The sequence below is a fragment of the Idiotropiscis lumnitzeri genome, chromosome 1 (assembly GCF_059441095.1).
Source record: "Idiotropiscis lumnitzeri isolate Australia: NSW breed Sydney's pygmy pipehorse chromosome 1, RoL_Ilum_1.0, whole genome shotgun sequence".
Classification (NCBI taxonomy): domain Eukaryota; kingdom Metazoa; phylum Chordata; class Actinopteri; order Syngnathiformes; family Syngnathidae; genus Idiotropiscis; species Idiotropiscis lumnitzeri.
The window spans coordinates 17,014,512-17,039,510 of NC_142391.1; the positions used below are offsets into that span (position 1 = coordinate 17,014,512).

The 24,999-nt window shown below is 40.5% G+C and overlaps 1 protein-coding gene across 2 annotated transcripts in view; it reads left to right on the forward strand.

Moving 5' to 3' along the window:
- The first annotated feature begins 18,107 nt into the window (after positions 1–18,107).
- Positions 18,108–24,999, forward strand: part of LOC148343448 (leucine-rich repeat and fibronectin type-III domain-containing protein 2) — a 140,322-nt gene continuing 133,430 nt past the window's right edge. For both annotated transcript variants that reach the window (XM_088293715.1, XM_088293800.1), the window contains exon 1: positions 18,108–18,768. The gene's annotated coding sequence lies outside the window, so the exon portion shown is untranslated. The remainder of the gene's footprint in view (positions 18,769–24,999) is intronic.

The window sequence follows — 24,999 nt, forward strand, 5'->3', positions numbered from 1 at the left end:
CCAGAACCAGAAAATGGTGCAACAATTTAAACAACAAAAAAGTCCTAGGAGTGCAGCAGTCAGAGTGTAGCAGTGCAATACAATCAATTAGATGCTCATGTTGAGTGTGCATTTTATTTATTTTTTTTAATGGGTTGGGTTGAGAAAAATGAAAAAATAGTGAACAATGGTTTTTGTTCTTCTTTGAAATAATTAATCCTTTAATAAAGGTGATCTTCCTGTTGAAATGCTATGCTTTTTTATTATATTAGAGTAATCCCTCTTTTCGTGGTAAATGGGGGTCATGACCCCTCGCAAAAAGTGAAAAAAATGCAAACTATATGTTAAACTTTTTATTTTCCATCCATGATCCCTACCGGTTCTCCTCACTAGGGTCGCGGGGGGTGCTGGAGCTTATCCCAGCTATCTTCGGGCAGTAGGCGGGGGACACCCTGAACTGGTTGCCAGCCAATCGCAGGGCACACAGAGACAAAAACGTTTTGTTTGACAAATTTATCTGTCAAAAGCAATGAATGAGTTAATGCCAACCTCCTCATACAGTCTCCCATCTATCTGACCGGTCAGAAGGAATGGTTGTCCATCGGGGACCTACCCTTGCGAGTACAGCCCCGTAAATTGGCACCCAAGTTCATCGGGTTGGTCGAGGTCCAGAAAGACATCAATTCCATCGGTGTAAAGCTGAAATAGACTTGGTCTGTAACAGTCAACCCACCGATTCACATCTCCAGAATCAAACTGGTGTGGGTCACCGCAGCCTTCTGTCCCTGACCATCTGTCTATCCAGGCCCCGGAACCCTACAGAGACCTTTGCCCTGTCTTGTCCTGTAGTTAATTTTTAGTTCTTGGTTCTCATTTGGCAATGAGTCTAGTTCTCTTTTGTAAAAAAAAATAAAAAAAATCACACTTTTCTTTTGGCTCATACTCGTCTGTTTCCGAGACTATAATTCGTAATAGATGTGATGACACGGCATTGTACGCAAAGAGCCCTAGAGGGGGAGAGGAGTGACAAACCACAATTAAAAGCAAACCTAAGCACAATACCTGAACACAATTTGTTAACATAATAAATTCGAGAGATATGGCCATATACCTTTACATTTGATATGAAAATTAATTAGGATTACAATATATACTACTAAAAAAGTAAATGACCTGACCACATCTTTGAGTGACTCACATTCATACGCTGTTTTTTGTTTTGCGTGACACTCCTATACCTTTGACATGCTGCAGAATGCTGTCACTTCTCAAACTCAGTGGCACTTTGCCAACACAAATTACCAACATGACGATGAAAACTAGATTAATTGGTGTTTCGACAAAAACAAGAATTCATGTCTTTCTTCAAAAGTTACATATCTACAGAAACCAGAAACATTTCTCAAAGTAACACTCGTAGGCTCTATGAATTTTTTATCTCTCCAGCAACCTCCTCTTCTCATCATTCCACTTAGTTTGTCAGAGGTTTATCTCTAATTACCACTTAGTTCTAGGAAGAGTTTCAAGGAGCTGAGGACATGCAGCATGATAATTACCGTATGTGTGAACCTTTAAGTGTTGCGACGGTCTCTGATGCCTCTGTCAGCTGTTTCACTGTATTAAGTCTGGAATACATATTTTCACAAGCGTCCTGAGGAGGAAAAGTTAGAAGAGCTTAAAAAACACTTCTTGATATAAAAAAGTGCCATAATTGCAGTTTGCAAACAAGAAAATCACCCCATACTACCTTACGAAGAATCACATTAGAGTATGTCTTGATAATAAGCAGTCACCAGAGTTCATTGAAGATTCAGCCAATAAATGTTCTGAAATCTAACATTTTTAACTCCAAAAGATAGAAATGACTTAATGCTCAACCATCGCCGCTGCTGCAAGTTCTGAAGAGATGGCAAAAGCTCAAAAGTAATGGTCTCAAGAGTGAAGTCTAACCGCAGGATCGGACCTGGACAAGACTGACGTTTGCCTTGTCTTCCACTTTGTCTCTTTGCATTAATGAGCTTGTCATTGGGTGACACTATCACATGTGAAAGGGGCAGAAAGCGCTCACGTTCATTGACCTCTGTCTTGTCATTTGCACACACACGCTCTTGTCTAGACTTCCGACACAAATGAATGCAGAAACACCGGAGAGGTGTGATTCACTGAAAGCTAAGGATGACTTTAAATCATGGAAGCAGTGATTTTTCCGGAGTCTTGTGACTGCTATTTAAATCTGTGAAAAGGAAGAGGCACACGTTTAATTTGAAGCTCCCTTATACCAATGAATTTGTAGTCAGCTATTTGGGACATGCGGACCGCTCCGTCTGGCAGCTATAATTATACAACTTTGTACATCAAAAGAGAGGATGATTTATTGAAAAAATTTTTTTTTTTAAATTAATCAAATAAAAGGGACCTAAACCCGACTCAAGGATCGGGGTATTGGGAAATGGATTAAGTTGAACCAGGTATGAGATTCACGAGGGCTACAATCGAGATGACGACAGGTGTGCAAATGAAGTTCCTTCAAATACAAGAACAGTTGTATTATATGTAGAACATGAAAGAAAACGTCATCTACGTGAATTAAAAATAATTTTTAATATTTCCAAAAGATTACCCAATTCCAGTTGACCTCAGTAATGTTCAGTCGTTTAGTAAATCAGTGTTCTTGAAAAACTATTGTTCAGGCAGTTAGAGTGGTGTTTTTCTTTCATCTATTGTTTAGGATTTTTTTTCCATATAGAAAGCAGTTTATGCGGAGAGTGATGGGTAATTAAATTGCTGTTAATTATATATTGATCTGGAATCTTAACTCTTGTTGAAGGTCTTATGTTTAATCAGTGCATTTGGTATCTCTTGTCTCGTTTGTGAGGCAAAGAGAGGATGAGGTATAGATTTGTTGGCTTACCCCCACATTCTTAATCAATACTAAGCATTGGCATATTTTACAAAAGCAAGATTTGAATGCAGATACAGTCTTGGTCAGTTAGTTGTCCAAAGATTTGCCATATGCAAATATTTCATTTGAGACCAGGAAACAGATAACCCTCGCGGATTTATGTAAATAATTTTGTTGTCAGATTGGCTGGGTAATTTGCCGATTATTTCACTTCAGTTTTTTACCTTATCTTCTTTTTTTACCTTATCAGAATGATTTGAATATAATTGTATTTTCTTTATCTAGTGTCAATTGGCCCATCCCTCTTAAATACACCAAAATCACATTAGACCACCTGCGCTTCAAAATAGATCAAGTGGAGTGAAAATGGATTGCCTTTAAGCCAATCTAAAATTTTATCGAGTTTTTGGCAACAAATTGCGCCGGGGGGGCAGGCAGAAACGCCCGGTGAGGCATAGCGCGTCTACCAAATTCACAAACATGCTGAACTACACCATTGCCCTGGCAGAAAAATGCGCCGGTTTTTACAACTAGCTCAGATGCCTTTCTGTCACCAAATTATCAGGTGAATCAGGGCAAGGCTGCTTCATGTCCCGGCAAACCCAAACATCCGCCAAAATAGGATTATGAATTTCATTAAAGTTGGCTAATCTAAGAATTTGAAATATTACGAGTCGTAATATTAAGTTTGCGCTACCTTGGTCCCATATTGTGCTTCGAACGGCGTAAGGTTAGGATCGTAAGAATCTGATAAGAATTTGTCGGCTCTGTAGTACTTTTATCAGAAGCGAGCACCGTGTCATTGATAAGACCAACCAATGAAGAATTTTGCAGCACCATCTGAGTAAAAAAACATGTCAGTATCCAATCCAGCAATAGGCAGTGAATCAGTATGCACGGTGTGACGCTCCAATCTACATAAAGAGTTATGTGTGTTGTACAAGTCTAGCGTAGCGCTAGTTAGCATACTTACAGACTCCACATTCGTTCTAACAGGCTCGCTAATTGCCTGTAACCCAGCCTGCTCTCATGTGGACTGTCATTGGAAGCCTCAAAAAAGTAATTTACGTTTTTAGAAAGAGTGATAGCGCCTTCCCAGTTAGGGTGTTGTGCTCATGTATAATGGTAATTTAATGATCGTTTAATGGAAATTTTATCAGGCTGCTTTTTGTCCATTGTAATTTTTCTTTTCAGTTAGCTACGTGTGACATACATTCCAAGCAGTAGGAAATTAGAGCCAGAGTTTGCATCAATTGTTAAATTTTGTTTGTTGTTGTTAACTTGGTGTCGGACCAAGCTTCATTTATCTGTTCGGTCACCCACATAACTTTCTTTTACCTTACATTGATATATAAAATACGTGCGACCATTTTTTTCCACCCGTTATGATCAAGATAATTTTACAAGATAAAAATAATCCATAAAGTCACATCCTCGCTTGTTCATGGCCACACACACACACACCCCCGCACACACGACTATGTAACAGAGCCATTTATAAGTTATGCAATTATTCCTCCATGCTAGTTATTTGTGTTTTGCAGAGATGCAGAAAGGCAGTGTTGTATCACAAAGTACGGCACACACAAACACGCCAATGCACAAATGAGTGCTCAGTGCAGGCTAGAGGGGACCAGGGAAAGGGAAGGATACGGTACATTAGAACTGGTCCAATATAAGTGCACTCGGAACGCAGCTAACATAATGATGCACATCTGGAAGCGTCGATCAAAGTTTCATTATCAAGTCACAACTGATTACAGTGCACTTTGTGAGTAACACAATGCTAAGACTAGGACCCCCCCCCCCCCCAAAAAAAAGCCCAAGCCATTGAAAATATCAACCATATTTTGTACATAACTAAGTGATCATTTATTGAAAAACATGACAAATGTGTTTGTCAGGTTTTGGTTTCAACATGGTGGAGGATTGAGGTGGAGGAACCAAACGCAGCGAAGCCAGTCAGTGAGTGGTTTTAACCAAAATGGTGTGTAATTAATTTTCCAAAGAGAAAAGGGCAAACTAGGAACTGGAAAAATCAAAAATACAAAAGTACAAAATAACAGCTAGGGCTCAACAAAACACAAGGACTTGACCAACTTGACAAGGCAAGAGAGACAGGGACAGGGAGGACAACTGACACGGACAATGACCCAACAAGAACTGAAAGGAAACAAGCAACTGAATTCAAGGAAATTAACAAGACAACGTGGAACACCTGGACAAGACACAAAAGGTTGGAGGGAGCTGATTGGATGACACAGGTGAACACAACAAACCAACGAGACACAAGGAAACCAAAAATCAACCAATTCATCAGAAGTCAGAATTAAAACAATGTCTCACTATGACAATTTGTTAGCAACATTTTGCTCTGTAATTTAGTATTTTAACAAGAGAAATAGAAAAACATGCTCCTGCTGACATTCTAGTTAATTAAAAAAAAAAAAAAAACGACAATGACATCAACACAGAGACCTTGTTTTGTGACCAGCCCAATTCTAGATTAAAATTCGGTTGAAAAAATGGATAATTGCAATATATATTGACTTGTACTATTTATTAGTGCTTCCGCGCCGATTTGCAGTTTGAAACAGGCATTTTGTGCCATCGTAACCTTTAACACAGTCGACATGATTTGTCGTCCATTGAAGCTAGTCGTCTCATTCCGTTTAAATTTGTCGTGCGAGAGACGCACTGTCCTTGACATGGTGGCAGGACAAATTGATTTGCTGCAATCCACACAGGCAGTTGAAGCGTGCAAAGTACATTTATAAAGAACCACAAACAAGCCGACACGGACAAATGATGTAAAGTTGGACAGGAAGCTCACAGATCTTAGAAGTGGGCGCTTGGACACTGCCTCGCAGCAAGCAACGATTGTCGATTTGCTTTTGCATGGTTTACAAATCAGATAACACATGGAACACATGCTTTGATTCAACATTACAAAAGAGGCTGAGGTACATGCAGAGAAAACCCAAAACTTGTTGGCCAAACAAGATTTTCCGCAGTTAAGTGGATGTTCACAATATAGTTTAATGAACCGCCATTGGGCGGGCCAAGTAATATTTTGGTTGGTTTACAATCATAATGAAAGAGACAGGTCGCCCTCGAACACATCTTTAGTGTTTGTCTTGTTTTTTCCTTGTATGTCGAAAAACTACACTAGGTTATCCCATCAATGGGTGTTCAGTAGGAGCATGCTTTAAGTACCGGATGCATTATTGTATTTTCTGAAGGTTCTGAAAATTATCCACCCTTTTGAAATGTTTTAGTTCAGAAAGTTGATATTAAAGGAACAAACTGGCTAAAATTCATCATATTCCATTTCCCGATCGTAAGCAAAATTTATGTGGACGTGTAAAAATTAGCGCTGTCAAGTGGTTAAATTTTTTAATTAATTAATCACAAAAGATTTCCACGATTAATTGCAATTAATCTAATTTTTTAACTACTTTTTTTTGTGGTGCTGTCAGCAATACCTTTTTTTTTAAACAAACTAATCGCAAAGAAAATTCCATAATTAATTGCGATTAATCGCATTTTTTCTTATACTATATTTTTGTGAAGCTTTTAACATGCATTTACTTGAAAATCACCAAATATGAAGTGTATATTAAATCATAGACTGATTTAATAGTTTTCCAGTCATCTTTACAGGAATTCTTCTCTAAACTTATTCAGTACATTTCGTACTTTAGCACCACACTCCAGCAATGTTAGTTTGCATATCCCAGCGGTGACTACCGTCCTGTTGCTCTCACACCAGTCATTATGAAGTGCTTCGAGAGGCTGGTTCTCCAGCACATCAGGGACTGCCTTCCTCCCACTCTGGACCCCTACCAGTTTGCATACCGGGCTAACAGATCCACTGAGGACGCCATCGACACTGCTCTGCATGTTGTGCTGGGCCACCTGGAACGACAGCAGAGCTATGCAAGGATGCTCTTTGTGGACTACAGCTCGGCATTCAACACGATCATCCCAGACATCCTCGTCGCCAAACTGGACACTCTCGGCCTCCCTGCCCTCACACGCATCTGGATTAAGGACTTTCTGACCAACAGACCCCAGACTGTGTTGCTCGGCCCCTACACGTCCTCCACCCTCATGCTGAGCACCGGTTCCCCCCAAGGATGCGTGCTGAGCCCTCTCCTGTACGCCCTCTACACCTACGACTGCAGCCCGGCCCACGGCAACAACACCATCGTCAAGTTTGCTGACGACACGACAGTGGTCGGTCTGATCTCGGAAGGTGACGAGACAGCCTACAGAGAGGAGGTAAAGAGACTGACAACTTGGTGCAAGGACAACAGACTGCACCTTAACTCTGCTAAAACAAAGGAGATTGTCGTCGACTTCAGGAGGAACAAGACGCTGCCGCCCCCCCTCTGCATCGAAGGCGTGTGTGTGGAGAGGGTCCACACGTTCAAGTTCCTGGGAGTACAGATCTCCGATGACCTTTCTTGGAGTCACAACACCACAGCAGTGGTAAAGAAGGTCCGCCAACGTCTGCACTTCCTGAGAGTCCTCAGGAAATTCAACCTGGACAGGAAGCTGCTGCTGGCCTTCTACCACTCGTCCATCGAGAGCCTGCTGACGTACTGTGTCTCCACCTGGTACAGCGGCTGCACTGAGGCGGACAGAGTGAGGCTCCAGAGGACAGTCAAAACAGCGCAAAGGATTATTGGCTGCCCTCTCCCCCCACTGTCGGACATCTACACCGCCCGGTGCCTCAGAAGGGCTCTCAACATCGTCAATGACAATACCCACCCAAACTCACACCTGTTCGACCTGTTGCCCTCTGGCAGGCGCTACAGATGCATCAAATCAAGGACCAATAGACTGAGAAACAGTTTCTTTCCGAGAGCCATCTCCATACTGAACTCTCACACACACACGAGACCACCCTAACCTCGCAAAACAGCATTGTGATGTGTTTCTATATGCCCTATTCAGTACTGAATTCCATTGCACTGTCTTCTTTATTTATCTAATTTATATATTTGTCTGTATTATTGTTGTATTGCACTGGAGAGGGGAGCCCTCTAATCTCGTTGCACACTTGAGTACAATGACAATAAAGGGATTTCTATTCTATTCTATTCTAACTTGAGTGCAGTGTTTGTTTATTCTGAGATGATGTGCTAAAGATGTACAGCTAATATGGTACAAAATTCGCAGAGTATGCAAATTATTTTAGATGTAAATCAAATATTTAAGAAAAGATTTAAGAGTTAACTTAGTTAAAATATTTCATATTTTCTTATACTAATCTCTCGCAAGAACGCTTTAATTTTGACAGCCCTAGTAGCCTCATAATATTCATAAAACTGTTAGTGGTGTCATACCAGTGCCATGCTTGCAAGTGTTGTTTGATCTTAGAAAGTGAAGTTTCTACATTTCCAGACATTGGTAGTCAGTAATGCGCAGGAAGAACATTTTGAGAAACTTAAAAAAAAAAAAAATCTTTTCATGTTGTGTGCTCTGTGTTCTTGGCTTCATATGGGTTAAAAGTGGCTTCTTTGGCTGCTGTGAACGCTCCTGCACAATATAATCACAAAGTAGCTTCACTACTGAAAAGATATTCATTTTTGAAAACAGCGTCAAAAGAGCCACATTAACTTTGCTCCCACCCAAAAGCTTCCAATTCACTCTGCACACACCTTTTCTGCATTTGGGGCAGGACAGCATGCAAATTTAACACATTGCAGTAATATTGATTGCATCAAACGCTTTATGATTTACTAGCTGTCTCCTGGAACGACATTAACTTAGTGTAAATGATGTATTACCTTTGTAAATGCTTCAGTTATTCAAGTCTCTGGGAAGCGATCAAAACATCATATTTGATTTAATGAGCCATTTGCTGTTTCACAGTACATTGACTTGCGCGGCTTCTTTTGACACGCTCAACTCAACTTTGTTTATTATACGGCACAGAAACGACCACTCTAACATAGAAAAAGGGAAGAAAATTGAATAGAAAGCATTTATTTAGTGTCATATTCTACGGTGCAGATGCAGTTCAAGCTTTCGAAAACATAAAAGACAGCCAATAACAATAATGCCAATACTAACTGCAGGATGAGGATAAATGAGTTTTTCGATCCGCATGACCACAGCTTCATGATGCGAGCGGGGAGAGAATCGTCGATTCATTGTTTCCATAATGAAACCGTCTGGATGAACAGATTAACTTCCCATCTTTTAACAGGCTAAAAACTTCATTTCAATGCCAGAGCTGGGCACTTGACCCTTTTTTGCCAGTCAGTCCCCTGCCCTCCGGCCCCGGTCATTGTAGCCATACGGCCACGACCATCTAATTATCATTCAATCAAAATAAAGAGATTGTTTGAACCCTTTTTGTTTTGTTTTTTTAATTTGTCACCCCATGCCCCCAAAATGGACGTCCGGCTCAGCTGGAGGGCCGGACTATTTCGCCACCCAGGGGGGCTCTGTTCAATGCCATTGTGGCTTTTTGTATTTCACTAGAAGGAAGATTAACACATTTCTTTCCCCCAGGGAGACACTAAGGACCAGGAGGTAAATCAACTGTCACGAGAAGACGTGTCTCTTGAAGTCACTGTGGTTTATTGACTGATTTAGTCACCGACTGTCATCTGGCCAGTTAATTCATCATTTTGTGTCCATGACACAATCAACAATGTCGCAGTAGCTGCAGGTGTGAATGAAAGAGCATAAAAATATACGTGTAGATCTCCGGATTCCCTAGAAAGTACTTATTTGTTAGAGCTCTTTTATATTCCTAATCGTATTAGATAAGATTCGGTTTCAATATTTGTTCCAAGCATCACCCTTTGGCTTAGGCTCCATCAAGCATCTTTAGTTTAGTTTAGCTTTTGCAGAATTTGTTTCTCGTTAACCAAAGTCTGCTTTAGTTTATTCTATTTGTTTCCTTGCGTGTTACGTGCTCCTTTTGTTCCTCTATAGTTGCTACTTTTACTGTTAACCCTCATGTGTTTTGTGCACTTTTAGCACTTCAACCATAATAGTTTTTTTTTCTGCGGCGGGGTCTAAAATTCAATTTTGACACATTGTTACTGATAGCAAATGTATTGTGTTCGCCTCAGAGTGAGCCAATCAATTTGCACTCCTCGCCACACTCACACAAGCATATATAAGTGCATTCTGAATTAACGAGTCAGCCTTCTATAGTTTCCCACCAGAAAAGCCTGGAAAGCTTAAGTATAAATAAAACAAAAAACAACCGTAAAGATAATTTAACCATTTACAATACCATGTAGCATATTCCTGCATAGCAGCTCTGAAATAATATGCGGTACATTATAGATTTTTTTTTTTAATCACATCAACCTGTGCAACGACTACAGTATATTTTCCCAATTTGAATAGTTTCTATTCTAAAATGTGACCAAATTTATATTAAGTCAAATAGCGTTATTTCGTTCCCATAGTCATTACAAGTACGCTGATATTTAGAACAGCTGTCATCATTTATATCAGCAGTTGATTTGATGACGACTCAAGTGAGTTCTTGACATTATGAGACATTAGACGACCTCTCAATGAGGTGCTTGTTCTTCTTGATAAGTGCAGTTAGATAACAATTACATTAGTGTCAGTAATTTTCAGCCTTCTGACCGTGAAATGGTTGAAATGAATCCATCAATCACTCCAAGCTCATTTTACACCCCCCATTAAACATCACTTCATTGATTCTGATGGTAAAACCATTAGCTGGGGTAACCATAATGTCAAGTGCTTTCACCTTTAATTTACTGACTTATTGCACATCACATTTTAGGACTGTCGTAAAAATGTTTGTTTCGGTACTCGCGGATGTCCCTATACCAGTACTTAGAAACATTGACGCCCTTAGAGCCGATCCCCTGGAAGCAGTCGTCCTAAGATCAATAGTAATGGAATCATTCATTGAATGGAAGTCAGCCGCCTTCACAATAATAAAAACATAATTTCACCCCGGGATGGCTGTAGTTCAAGTTCAGGGTGATTATCTTTAACTCCACTTTCATTCACTGCCTAATTCCATTTGAGAAGATATTCACTTAGGTTTTAGGCCATGGAATGAATTAGAGACTCAACGGGCACCGTTTAAAAATGTTAAAGCAAAAGAAAGTAAAGGAGGTGGTGGAAAGGATAAGTGAATCAGTAAAAGAATGTGAACAAAAAGTTGTCTCTGATATAGCGTATTTAAAAGGTTACTTTGGATGAACTTTGACATTCTCACACAATACAAATTCCTGTCAATTCCATGTTGATAATGCAGATCTGTTAATCTCATCGTGCATATTGTATGGTACGAGTAAAAGGGAAATCTACGACAGAGAACTTTTGATGCCAACAAGCAGCACAAAACAACTCAAATTAAGTGCTGTATTTAAGATGGACAGATGATTATCTTAGGCAGTTGGGGTACTGGTTGCCGATTCTAAATTCACTTTTTTGAAATCTAGCGACTCTTAAATCTAATCAGAATTTTTTTCTAGCCATTTTTTTTTTAGCTTTAGCTCCACTGTTTTTAGCAAGCTCGCGCAGGTTGCGCTCTCGAAATGTGGGAGTTACTGCTTGGGTAAAAATAACAGAGCACAACTCATTTGATTTGGAACAATTCTTTTTAAGATCTGGGTCCTCGTTTTGATTTTGATTCTTGTGGGGGTGTCCAAACTATGGTCATTCATGTTTTAGCTGCTTATTACACCTTTTAGTTGTTTGGTACGTCAATGTTGTGGCAATAGACATATTTTATTGTTTAGCTCACCTTGTGCGCCCGTGCGACGCAACCATCAAACTTATTGAAGGCACCGTGTCTGACTGACACAATTGCCTCACGCATCACCGGAAAAAACAGCTGGTAAATTTTTGTTCAACACCCGTCAAAATGAATTTTAACCCACATTTGGCGGGTTGACGGATGTTCATTGAGAACCCTGATTGAAGCCAATGTTATTTTAGTTAACAAAAACAAACAAAAGTCATAAAACAAACATTTTCGTTAACAAAATAAAATAGTCATGAAACCAACTGTCCCCTGGCGTTACTCGCAGGAGTTTGATCATTCATTTGTTCATTCCTACCACTTGTTGCCACCATTGATGAAATCAAATCAAAGATAAAGGACCGCTTTTGGCTTTTCTTCAAGCAACCATGGACAAAAGCAACTGCTGTATCCTTCTTATGAATGTCCCACAAACTTAATTCCAGCTGCCAAGTGGCTGCCCATCAGTCTCTGGTCATTGACCGTTATATATTGTTAATTGAAGTGTCGCAATTGATAAATCTGAAGTGCTTCTGCAGTCACTTGCTAGCAGGCAGTGGTTAATATCAATGTGCTGTCGTAGCAAAAGTATCAAAATATCGTTCAGATAACGACTTGATGCTGTCCCCTAAAAAAAAAATAAAAAATGATGTTCTTCATGGGAGTTTGGATCGAATGGGGCTATATGAGATCGTCCGATCGTTTTGGCTTGTTCAGTCACATACACACTCACACACATTGTACTAAACCACTTGATGTTTATGATTAATGCGATTGATGACAGCAGCTGTACAGCTCAAAATATCACAACTATTCACATCGCCACGCATGGTACACAGGCGTAATAATTAAATGCTCAACGACATGTATTTCATGTTGGCACTCTAAGCTACAGGTTCCATGAGACTATATTTGTCAGTATTTTCAACACAACTCAATTAAATTGAACATTTTGTGTGCTCCATATCGACACCCTCGAGATGCCTGATGATGTGCCCGCAGGAGCTGATAACCAAAGACCACGAATTTGTTGCAGAAAAACCTCATGAGATCTTTCCGGGATGTTTAATCAAAGCAGATATCACCGTCATGTCAAGAAAAAAAAAAGATAAAAAAAAAAAATAAGGAAAATGAAGTGCAACTACTGAATGACTCAATATAGAAAATAGATTGGAAAAAGTTAGAAATCAAATCGACTTTAATGATGCACTCTGCAGTATTTTGCCCCAAAATATCTTTACAATAGCATTTTCATTTAAACATTCACGACGATATATTTATCTTTATTATTTCTTTGTTTTCATCTTTTCTGTTCGTTAGTGTAGCACTGCATCCCACTGAGAGCTTCTTTGAATATTTTGCCCTCCTCACGCATGTCAGTGTGCTGCTGAGCAATTCCACACCACTGCAAATGACTCACCCGTTTTATCCTGTGCAGCTTCACATAAAACAGGAGCAGACACAGGGTGACAGTTCACATGAGTGAACCGCCACACCAGGGGTGTCCAGACTTTTCTTTTTTTTTTTTTTTTACAACCTGTGACATATAGCACAATAAAAATACCACTTAACACTGTCTGCAACCCTGACTTTGCCATGCCACACCGTATTGCCATGTCCAGAATTCATCCTTCTTTTCTGCATCCCTCACTTCCAAACAGAGTGCTTGACATGAAGGTTCACTATGTGCATTGATCTCACCACCCGGGCTTGTTTATTGAAAGCAGAAGGAACGAAGAGAACCGGCTTGTTATTCATTTCTGTCTCAGTAAGCGTGGAGGCGACACGAGCACACGCACACATGATGTCAAAGCAAAATGTAACAGTGCTTGTGTAAGAAGAATATAAATCCGCTTCAGATCAAAGGTGAGCGCATCAACACGGAAAAGTTAAAATGCTGATTTTTTTTTTTTTCTTTTACTTTCATTCACTGTCTTATGAGATGATTTGGTCGGCAAAGTCTGTCGATGGTCCCACTGAAGAGCTCCAAGCACGCAAATGCCTTCTCTCTCACTATTGCACAGTCTGAATGGAGAGCGCTACCCCTAAAATTCATTTTTAGAATAAAAAATGCTGACCGACCATCGCTTGTCTCCTTTTGATTGAGTAGGTTGACACCTCAGCATATTTTCTGTCTGCTTTCTGTTTCAGGAGGGTGTTTGGTGAATCTGCTGACGTTTGTCTGATAGCATTAGCATTAGCCTTGTTATATTTTAAGATAATTGTAATTTAGTGCATTTAAAGTACACAATGCTTGGAAAAATACACAATGAAAAAAAGCCTGCTGATCAGCACAAGGACAGAGACACGAACTCTGCAAACATGAAAAGTTCAAGGTCCAGCCAAATTGAGCGCACACGCCTTTGATTGTGTGTAATTTGGGTCTATATGCCAGGTGCAAGGACTGGAGAAAACTCCTTCAAGCACCACACACAAAAATGATGTGTAAATTGGGTCCCAAAGATGCGCAAATTGTGCAACAGGTTAGCCCATTTCCAAATCGCCTAACAGGTTTGTGCGGGAATCAAGACGTGCAAGTTTGGTCGAATACGTCGAAATATTCATGAAATCACCACTATGCATAGGCCTGTTAATGCGAAAATGCCTCTTTCACTCAGAAAATACCAAAACACGTGCGCTCACCTCTTACACTCTAAGAGCAACATCACCACCATGAGGAGCATTTATATGACTCCAAGTGCCTTAAAAACCTCAACTAGATCTTGTTCAAATATGTCGGATGTTTAAAAAATGTATGCCTGAACATTTGCACATTTTACAAGTAGCAAAGCTTCCAGTCTCATCCATCAATCCGTTCTCTACCGCTTACTTGGGTCACGGAGGAAGCCCCTCTGCCCAGACACATCTTCCAACTCTCCTGGAGGGATCCCAACGCCTTCCATGGCCAGCCGGGTGACATATTCTCTCCAGCGTGTTCTGGGTCTTCTTCGTGGCCTCTCGCAGGTGGGCCATGCTCAGAACACGTCAAAAGGGAAGGAGTCAGCCGAATCAGATGCCCGAGCCACCTCATCTGGCTCCTCCCAATGACTCTGAGTCCATTTTGGATGACCGAGTTTTACACCCTAGCTTTAAGGGCGCACCCGGACACCCTCATGCCACTTCAGCTTGGCATCAATGTGTCAACAATTGTGTTCAGCCGATATTTACTCTGCATTATTTCTTGTTTCCACGGCATTTCCATTACTGTTGTTTATTTAGTCCATGCATTTTTTATGTTTATATACTTTGATGAATTAATCTTTTAGAGTTGTGGTTTATCGCACATGAAAAGAACTATTGTTTTCTTATTGCTTTGATACTTCCTGAAGTAATATTTTGTCACGCTCAAGTGCTTTTTGTATTGTGGGAGTAGAATGCAGCGCACCACAGCGCAAACAAAAGACAGATGTTCAGGGGTTCAGAAAAATATTCTTTTACTTGCTTTTATTTTATGCGGTACGTAAATACGATGGCCGAACATTCAGCGGCATTATTAAAATCTACTGCCAAGAGAACAGTAGTTGTCGCAGCTTTGTCAGCAGTGTATTCATTAAACAAATGTCCCGCTCCATCATCGCAATTTTTTTCTACCGGGATCGCGATTTTGTGGCAGTGGAGGTCATTCAAATATATTGAGTGGATTGTGGTGATCAGGAGACCATTGCGAGAGATGAGCTCTGCGACATTCTCTGTTATTATCCTTCAAGTAGCCATTAAAATATAACGTCTCTGAGGTCATTATCGGATAGACATGGTCAGCAAAATTGCTCAGCTGGGGTAGCGATTTTGGAAAGTTATGTTCAGTGAGTGCTGAAAGGACTCACATTATGAGTTGAAAGCTCAAGTCAAATCAAATCTTATTACCAAGAAGAATAACAATTTAAAAAGTCACACGTGAACAATTTGTTGTTTATGCCCATTTCAGAGGCAAGCATGTGCTGGCTAGAGGAAGGGTGGTGTGGGGAGTCTTTTCCTAGATGGATCGCTCTCTTTTAACTCTGAATGTTGCTCGGAGTGTATTTGAAAAGAGGATCTAAACTCAGATAAATGGCACAGTGGGCAACACAGGCACAGTAGCCACATCTCCAACTGTCTGCCTCGATAAGAAGGAAAGCCAAGAAAAGTAGTGAGCCGAAGGAATAAAAAGACGCTTATGATCCTCTTTTTGCTCACAAACACAACCAGGAATTCTATTCTTTAATGGCGACACCCCAAAAAAAGACAGATGTATTAACTTTGACTGAGGTGAACAAAAATTTGCATCAACAGAAACCTCTTCTAAACCTTTCTGTTCAGTAGATGTTTAACAAGGTCACCACAGTCGGCACAACCGATTAGGAAAAATATATTCTTTGCCCTTTCATGCCTTCATTCCTTTTGTCCAACATTATGCTAGTCTCTCACATATAGCCTTGGGGTGATAGCCCCAAGCAGAGATGAGCTGGAGGCTTGGACAACCACATTTTTATCTGACTTAATCTCCAAAAAGTATCTTTTACTCATTTTTTTAGTCTACATTTTAGGCTGCTTCAAGTGATACCACTTAAGTCGGTGTTCGGTGAAACAATCCCGCAGCCATAAACGGCTGTACAATGGAGCTTCTAAATCGAACACATTCTGTCAATATGGATTTTGGAGCAAGTCTCCCATCGGGAATAATCCCTCAGTGGTACCTTGATTTAGGACAGCCTCAACTGTAGCCATAAATTTCATAAATATTGAAAAACCTGACATACTAGTTATATGCTCTTTCAGCTCCCAAGAAGCCCCTGCATTTTTATGTAGCTTCACGAAGTTAATTACGGAATTATGTGTAAAATGTTTTACTAATTTGAACATTCATTGGAAAATTAATTGTTTGCATTGCTGTACTAATTCACATACTCAAGCAAACAAATGGTAAATCTACACTGTACAATTCAACTTCTTTGGAGCATTTTATAAAACAAGCACATAAGTAAAATAAATATAATACAAATATGAATATAACAATAATGAATAGATACAAATTAAATATACTATGCTCATTAAAATAGACACAAGAATTTGACATACAGCCTCAGGACCAAACTTTTCTTCCCTTTTAGAATAGAATGGAATGAAGCAGAATATATGCCTTTTATTGTTAAATACGCGTGTAGAGTGTTTTTTTTCTCGTTGCACATTCCGTATGCTATGTGAATTTGTTGAAACAAACAAATCCTGCTTTTTGAAGTGACAACAGGAGAGTTCGCAACAGTGTCGTTCACGACAGACGCATCACACCATACAGTAGATCAGTTTTATTACATCATTTCTTTTGGACTATTGCACGCAATATTTATGCTTTCATTCCAGCACAATTGAACCAATACTATCTGTGAGTTAGTGAGAAACAAAGGGTGGACGTACGCACGATTCCAGTTACAGAAAGCCGATTTTACGATTACAATTACAACTTGGGTAAATTTTGCCTTTTTTTTGGGGGGGGGGGTTATGAATCTACAAAGCCCTTACAAACCCCTGACCCAGTTCTTACCCGTTTAAACACTTGTTACACTTAATATGTTGAAACAAATATGATATTGTACTGTAATAAAGAAAGCATTACATGGGATCAGCCAGTCAGTATGAGGAATATAAACCGTGTTTGATTAGTGAATACTAAGCAGAGAATGAATTTTTATTAGCGACTAGAACGGTCTGTAATATTTTGTCTCAGTAAACAGCCTTGCATGATTGTTCGTGTTGCTGGGTCGCAAAGATTCTTTTTTTTTTTTTTTTTTTTTTTCTTGTTGTTTTTACAGTATTTTACTGTACTGTAAACATAATTTACTGTTCAATGTGTGTGTGTGTGTCAGTTGGGAGACTGAATGTTTGAGGTTTTATACAATTTTAAATATCTCTCTCAAAACGATTAATTGATTTTAAAAATAGTAGTCGATTAATTGTTGCACGTTGCACCTCTTTGATAATGTTTCAATATTCCATCTACATTAAATGGTCATATGTACAATGATGGTCTGTATAATGTGGTCATGCTAGTCAACAATGCTGTATAATCATTCGGTGTATAACGATAACTGCATTACACTGGAAGATGTTATTCGTAATTTTGACTCAGGTACCTATTTGTGGCAACATTTTGGACACGGTTCTCTTTATACAGAGCAATTGAACACCCCTCAAACCATATTTCGTGGCTGACGGCATGTGTTCCGTCCGTTTTGGGGAACTCGAACTTTTATGACATGCATAAAGGGGAAAAATTGTGCTTGTTTTGAGGAACCGGTGCGCTTGAACAACAGATAGTGTACCTGATAGGCTACTTTGTTCCCGTGAATGCTAAATACCGCTAAGAAGACACTAATCCGTGGTTGCTCCTTAATCTCCTGCACACAGCACGACACTGCAGGCTGTGGGGCGTGCAACTCAACTGTGTCTTTTACGCACAGCCATTGCGCACCTCCCACCCCCACTCCAAGTGTTTGCGTAAATGCGCTCCTGTGAGGGCTGACCTGCCAAGCGCGCCCATTCTCCCAGCAGCATCTGAGACCTTTCCCAGTGTGTCACCTTAGTTTATCCGCCTATCCCATTGCCAGTCCCTTCACCAGAAGCCAACAAAACTCCCCCTATTCCGTGGATCTAAATTTTGAATTTTGGTCAACTTTTGGGATCGAATGGACGTTTAGCAAAGACAGGAGAAGAGTTCCAAGGACGTATTGTGCTCGCAGAATCCTCCGTCGCGGGGAGTAAAAATAGTTGCCATGTAGCAACATTCTGAAATCACGCTTGGAAATGTTATAGCGGAGCCCTGACAGACCAAACCAACCATCTACTTATTTCTACTTCAAGGGAAAACTACAAATAGGATGTGAAGCTCTTCGTCGCAGCTTGGCTCTCAGCGAGTGCAGCTTTTCAGAGCATCAGAGATCTTGCCGGTGACATTTTTTTTCCCCCGTTAACGAAGAAGTCGAGTGAGGAAGGGAATATGCTGTCGGATAGGCAGCTGGTGGTTGTGCACTTCGGATCTTGGATTGAGTAGATGGACGAAGGGAGCGGCAGGAGCCCCGAACCAGGGCAACTAAATACACGTCCATAGAGCCCGCGGTGACATGTAATGGATAGTTATCCGTCTCCAAAGGTAGGGGGAAAAACACTCATGTGCGATTCTGTCATGCAAGTCTCTCAAATCACTCGATCTGTTAATGCTGCATGCATGCGAGTGGATTTAATGTATTGCATGTCAAATATTTTTCCTCGCGCGCGACACACATTCCGCAGTGTCGGAGGTGTGTTGGAAGGTGCCTCACGGTTGCTCCGAGATAATCACAGGTAACCCGATTGCAATGGGATCAGTCCGGCAGAGACTGCTGAGACTGTTCGAGTTCCAGCGGCTCTTTTTATGTTCTGTGTCCTCGCTGTGTTCTAAATGCGATAGGGAGGGAGGCGTGGGGGACTGCGTGGGCTTCGTATGTATTGATGCTTGTGCCCGACGCATACTAATTCAGGGTGCGTTTTGTGGGTCTGCAAATTGTGCGTATGCACACGAGACAGAAAACGAGGCGGGGGTGGATAGCCCGAACGTTTTTCATACCCCCCGTTTGTAATTGGGCTATTGTGTCTGTTCAAGTCGTACCGATGTGCTCAGGGTTGTTTATGTTGACAAACTTAACGTCCCGATGGAATATCAGCTTGTGCGCGCACATAATCGCTTATATTGGACGAGAGAGTCTGATAATAGGATCGATAGCCACTCCGAGGCTCCATGGGAAGCAGTTTAAGGACCCCCCACTCCCCAACCGCAGTAATCTCTACCTTGTGGATTACAAGCAGTTCCTTAAAGGGTCGGAATCGCAACTCCTCGCCTGGAGCTTTGAGGTGGCTTTTCCTGAACCATGCACAGCACAGAAAGAGTGTGGGCTGCAGTATGAGGCAGCACCTGACTCCTTCAATGGGGCATTCATCTTCTTCCCAACGTGCCAACCCCACACCACCCCAGCCCTAAAAAAAATCTCCCTGTGAGGGTTGATTTCCTGAATAGAGTGTTGAGATTTGTATTCAAAGCAATGCATTTAGAAAATTGACAAAAAAGGAATATGTAAAATGACTCACTGACGAGTGGTGATCATTGTGAATCGAGTCCAGGATAAATGTATGTCATCTAAAAACAGGAACGGGCATTTGCAATCGCTTCAGTGTAAAGCAACGTGAACAGAAGTTAATGCCAGGGATAAAAATATAATATAAAACACACTTGAGTCCACAATGAACTTGTGTTGCTTTAAAGAGGCACTAATATTCAAATACTGATGGTCACAGCTTTTTTTTTTTTTAAGTGGTAACAGAACTATGGCAGCACTTTGTTTTTTAACCATTGCCACCTCCCCCAAAAGTAAGTAAACAGTTGAAAACTGAACTTAATGTTAATAAATTTGGGCATTTTTATTTATTTATTTATTTTTAAACAATTGCTCCCAAAACTCAAAGTCCAAAAAGTCTACAGCCTGCTGTTAGGTTGGAACCACAGCAAGGCCTAAAATTGTTTGCCAAAATATGCAATGAGTGTAGCAATGCTTTAATACAAGCGGGGCGATTGCCAACACAACTAGTCCAAGTGTGAAAAACTAAAAAAAAATAACACAGTGCTTTCCTTATTTTTCAAAGTGCCAGCAGAATCCATTTTATGTGGCGACCATCCTTTTAAGAGACATTCACCCAAGTCAGTGGTCCCTTTAAGAGCTTAGCAGTGGGAAGTACATGTTGCATGAGTCACTTCAGGTTGTCATTATTGCTCTTTCGATAAGTGTGGAGTAAAGGCAGACGGAATCATCTCTCTGCCTCGTTTCTCCTCTCATAATAAAGGGCCCACCGACTTCGGCTAGAGTCTCTTGAAATCGCCACCCCACTACATGCAGTGCTGAGGTCTTAATCAGTTTTAGGAAAACAAAAGCCTTTGCGATCCTTTCCATGCAAACATTTGATATTATCCTTGAAAATAGTTACTTTTTTGATCTATACTTTTGTGGCGAGTTTATTTCGACCTGCTTCCATACTGATTTTTCTGCGGACCTTTGAAGGTGTATTTTAGTTGTGGAGGGTAGCTCAAGTTTAAAAGATGCCAAGTAACATGGCCACGGCAAAAGGTACATCTGTCAAGTCACAGCACTGTTAACCCCTCCAAGATGCTTCCATCATCCTCAGCGGCATCACTGGTCGCTGCACGAATGTGTTGCATGACAAAGATTCTAAATATGGTCGCTGCCACGGCCTCTGAAATGATTTAGTAATCATTCTGTGAGGAAAGAAATGGCAAGGAAAGGATTTGTCACTGCTACCTTACTTTTCTTTCTTTTTTTTTTGCATTACTATAAAACAACTATTACCTATGTTGCACTACTTCAAAATCCACTGTAAATGCGACCAGTGGCCTGCCTGTTGTCGTTGTTATTCTACCTCAGTACTGCTGTCATAATTTATTTAATAATTTAAGTTTTTCTCCCCCTTTATGATTTGTCACTGTGGTTCCAACCTTCATGCTCCGTGTTCTGTTTCTGTCATACATGTCTCGTGTTAGTATTTTGCATTGCTGCTAAGTCAAATTTGCTTCGTTAATATATGAGAAGCACGATGGCCTCACAGTGCAGAGGTCGTGGGTTCGATTCCGGCTACGTCCTCCCTGTGTGGAGTTTGCATATTCTCCCCGTGCCTGTGTGGGTTTCCTCCCACATTACAAAAACGTGCATGGCAGGTTGATTGGACGCTCTAAATTGCCCCGAGGTATGAGTGTGAGCGCGGATGGTTGTTCGTCTATGCTGGCAACCATTTCAGGGTTTACCCTGCCTACAGCCCGAAGATAGCTGGGATAGGCTCCAGCACCCCCAACGACCCTTGTGAGGAGAAGCGGTACAGATAATGGATGGATAATATATGAGAATTCCTTGATTTGCACACATTTCTCTACCCGAGCGGTGACTGCATGTATTCAGTGATCGACAAATGCTTAATCAAACATCACAATGTCCGTCCATCTGTCCCGGTTGTCTGTCTATTTTGTGGATGGAGGTGGGCAGGACGGAAGTGGGTTTTCGTATTGTATTGTATATTTGCACTTGGAGCAGAATGAAATTTTACTGTTGTGTGTACTGGCCCTTTAACTGAATGCTCAACTGAGAGAGAGAAAGTGAGAGAGCGAGAGAGTGAGTGAGACTGAAGTTGGCAGAAACATGGAAGCGATATTCATGGCTGTGTGAAGAAGCAATTGAGAGCCAAAATAAGCATCTTGAGTTTAATGAAGTACAATAAATACAGCCATTTCTACAGTGCGACCCCAGTCCAAGCTTTTTCCCTTGTGTGACAACAAGAGTCAGAGAAAGGTTGAGGTATGCTGTGCGCTCTGTAACGATAACAGTGTTTGGCATCATTTGAAGGGTAAAAAGCGTCTCCCGGTATTTATAATTAGATAATAACCCATTTGATTGTGTGGAGACCCGCTGCTTATTCGTCCGAAGTGGCTAATGCATGTACAAATCCAATTTTATGGCTAAATTGAGCTATTGTGGCTTTTGATCAGTTGTGTTTTGTAGAAATTACGGTAAGTGGATGTCAATAGGAAATTAACCAGCTAATGAGCGGTAAATGTTTATAAATTTTGAAACCTCTGCCGTTAGCCTCTAGTCATGCGGAGCGGCAAAATTGCGCAAAGTGCCCATCTCTGGTGTTCATTCATGCCTTTTAAGTCTTCGATCTCTATTGTGGAGTCACAAAGGGCTCAGGCCTCGCCAAAGGAATCATCCCAAGTGAGGCAAGGCCTTCGAATGAAGAATGCAGGGATTTCATTCCCCAACAAGTCAGCGGCCGGTATCGCAGTGTTTTGAAATCAAAACTTTGGATAGATCCGCAGTCTTTGTCACTTCCCTGACTTGACTGAATTGAAATACATGGCGCTCGAATCACAACCAAAGTCGAACAAAATGACTTCTCAATTATAACACACATTAAATAAAGTCTGTGATCTAATTTAATGTGAATGGCTTTAATTCAAATTGTCACACATCCACTGTTGCCGGGGCTATCGACTTAGCAAACTATCATCAAATGTGCAAAGTCACTGTCAAATAAAAAATTTGTTCTAAGCTCATACTCAACATGGCAAACTAGCAACCAGAATGGCTTTAGTCCAAGCAGGGCAAATAGTGGTGGGCCATCCCTCTAAGTGGACTGACCATAACCGTGGTCGGATAACAGAACGAAGAATATATAGACCCAAAATAAAAAGCTATATCGTGATACGATCAAATATCCATGTGAGACAAGACGCTATATCAACAATATCAAGCCTTTTTATGAACGTTTCTTCAAGAGTTTGTTTCACTCCCGTCAGATAATCATCACAAGTCTCGAATCTTCTTACACAGCTGACATTTATTAATTTGTCACCGTCAAACTATAAAACATACAAAAAATATAAATATACAACTGCAATATACAATATTTACAAAGATAATGAAAAGAAAGCACAGCAACACCATCAAGTGTAAACATAGTTGTTAGCAGCAAAACATACCTCGATGACTGCACAATAATTCTGAGGGGAATGAGCTTCAAATGCTGGCAGAAAAGTCACTACAGAAACTTCTTATTCAGCCGACCAAAAGACTCAGCTTGTCAATCATGTTCGACGGCACTTGCCTTGCCACGTAAAGAGCGCATGAGTATGAACAGTGCAACTCTCAAACACGTCCCCGGAGCAACAAACAATATAATTACTTTCCTATTGTTCCATGTACAAACGATTCACAAATAGGAAAAGAAAACTTGCATGACAACTATACACAAATTATCAATAAAGTCAACTTGCCAATTGTTTGATGAATAATAAAATTATAATAAATTAAATGACAAATAATATTTTGGCAGTTAAAGTTTGTGTCAGTAACAGGATGGCCGAGTGGTCTAAGGCGCCGCGTTCAGGACCCAGTCTCCCCAGGAGGCCTGGGTTTGAATCTCGAATTTCCCCATTGTGGGACTAATAAAGGGCAAATTATTATTATTATTATTATTATTATTATACTGGAAGTAGCTTAACTGCCATGCTTTGTGGTCTGATGCAGTGCACTTCCGGTTCAGGACACTTTTTGAGCAAGTTCCATTTCTGGTGGTCAACAAATTCTATTACAGTGTTTACCTATACATAGGTAGAATTTTTTTTTTGATAGCATTTTCTATACTATTTTAATTTGATTTGCTTGTATTGTTTTGTGTGCGGTATTCATCTGAAAAATCTTTGCACCAAAGTATCCTTTGGAGCTGTTTGCCTTCATTAGATGATACGTTTTGTAGCTGGCAGATTTTAGCGGTACTAGCCTTTTGTTTGTATTTGTTTTTGCACTGTAAATGGCACATTTGTGCTAATGGAACTTTCAAAGTAATGCTCTTGTAAAAGAGCAACAGAGGAAATGCATCCAAAAGTTTAATTCCTTCATATTCAGTGTGTTTGGATTGTTATTCTGGGTCTTTTGTTTGTCATCGCCGAGAGTCAAAACAGAATCGTCACCAATGTTCGTGTGACATGTTGCGATCACGGCTTTCAATGTCTGATGCCAAAATGACGCTTCAGGGTTAATGGCCTCTGTTGAGACTGCACGGTGAAACTGATAGGCCTGCTTTGACAGATGAGATAACCTGCTATCACAGGCAAATGCAATTTACGGGTACGACAGATGGATGCAGAGGATGCTCTCTGAAGTAGGCCAATTTTACCTTGGGGAGAGACTCCACATGCAAAGAAGGCTCTCTGATAATGTTACAAAGTTGTTGTTTCGCATGTGAAATGCTGTGAGAGGGCAGAGATGAATGAGGACATTTACATATTCCTTGCAGGCCATTTTTGTTCAGCTGTCATACAGACAAACCTGAATAGAGATTGCGAGTACCATCTAAACCTCTAGATGTTGGGTTTATGGTCCCCTCTTTTTACAAATCTGGTTGATGAGCAAAAGCGGTGCTTTGGTGAATTTTGTGAAACACGCAAATGCTGCCCCCCCCACCCCCACACAAAAGAAAAACAAAATGATCGGTTGTATAAGGCTTGTGAAGACCTTCAGGTGTGTTTTATCTGTTGCAAATTAATGAATAAACTGCGAGGTGCTTAGGAGCTCTACCGTAGGGTGTTTTTCAATTCTTTTTGTCCTCTAACTGCAGCTTGTCGTGACTTTTCCCATAAAGAGACTAATTGAGGCAACTCTAATAAATTAGTCGCCAAAATAGAATTGTTGTTCGGAATGACATTTTTTAATTAAAAGCTTCACCGACTTCAACGATTGTTTTGCTTTTTGTTATATTTGTTTAAAAAAAAAAAAAAAAAAAAGAAAAA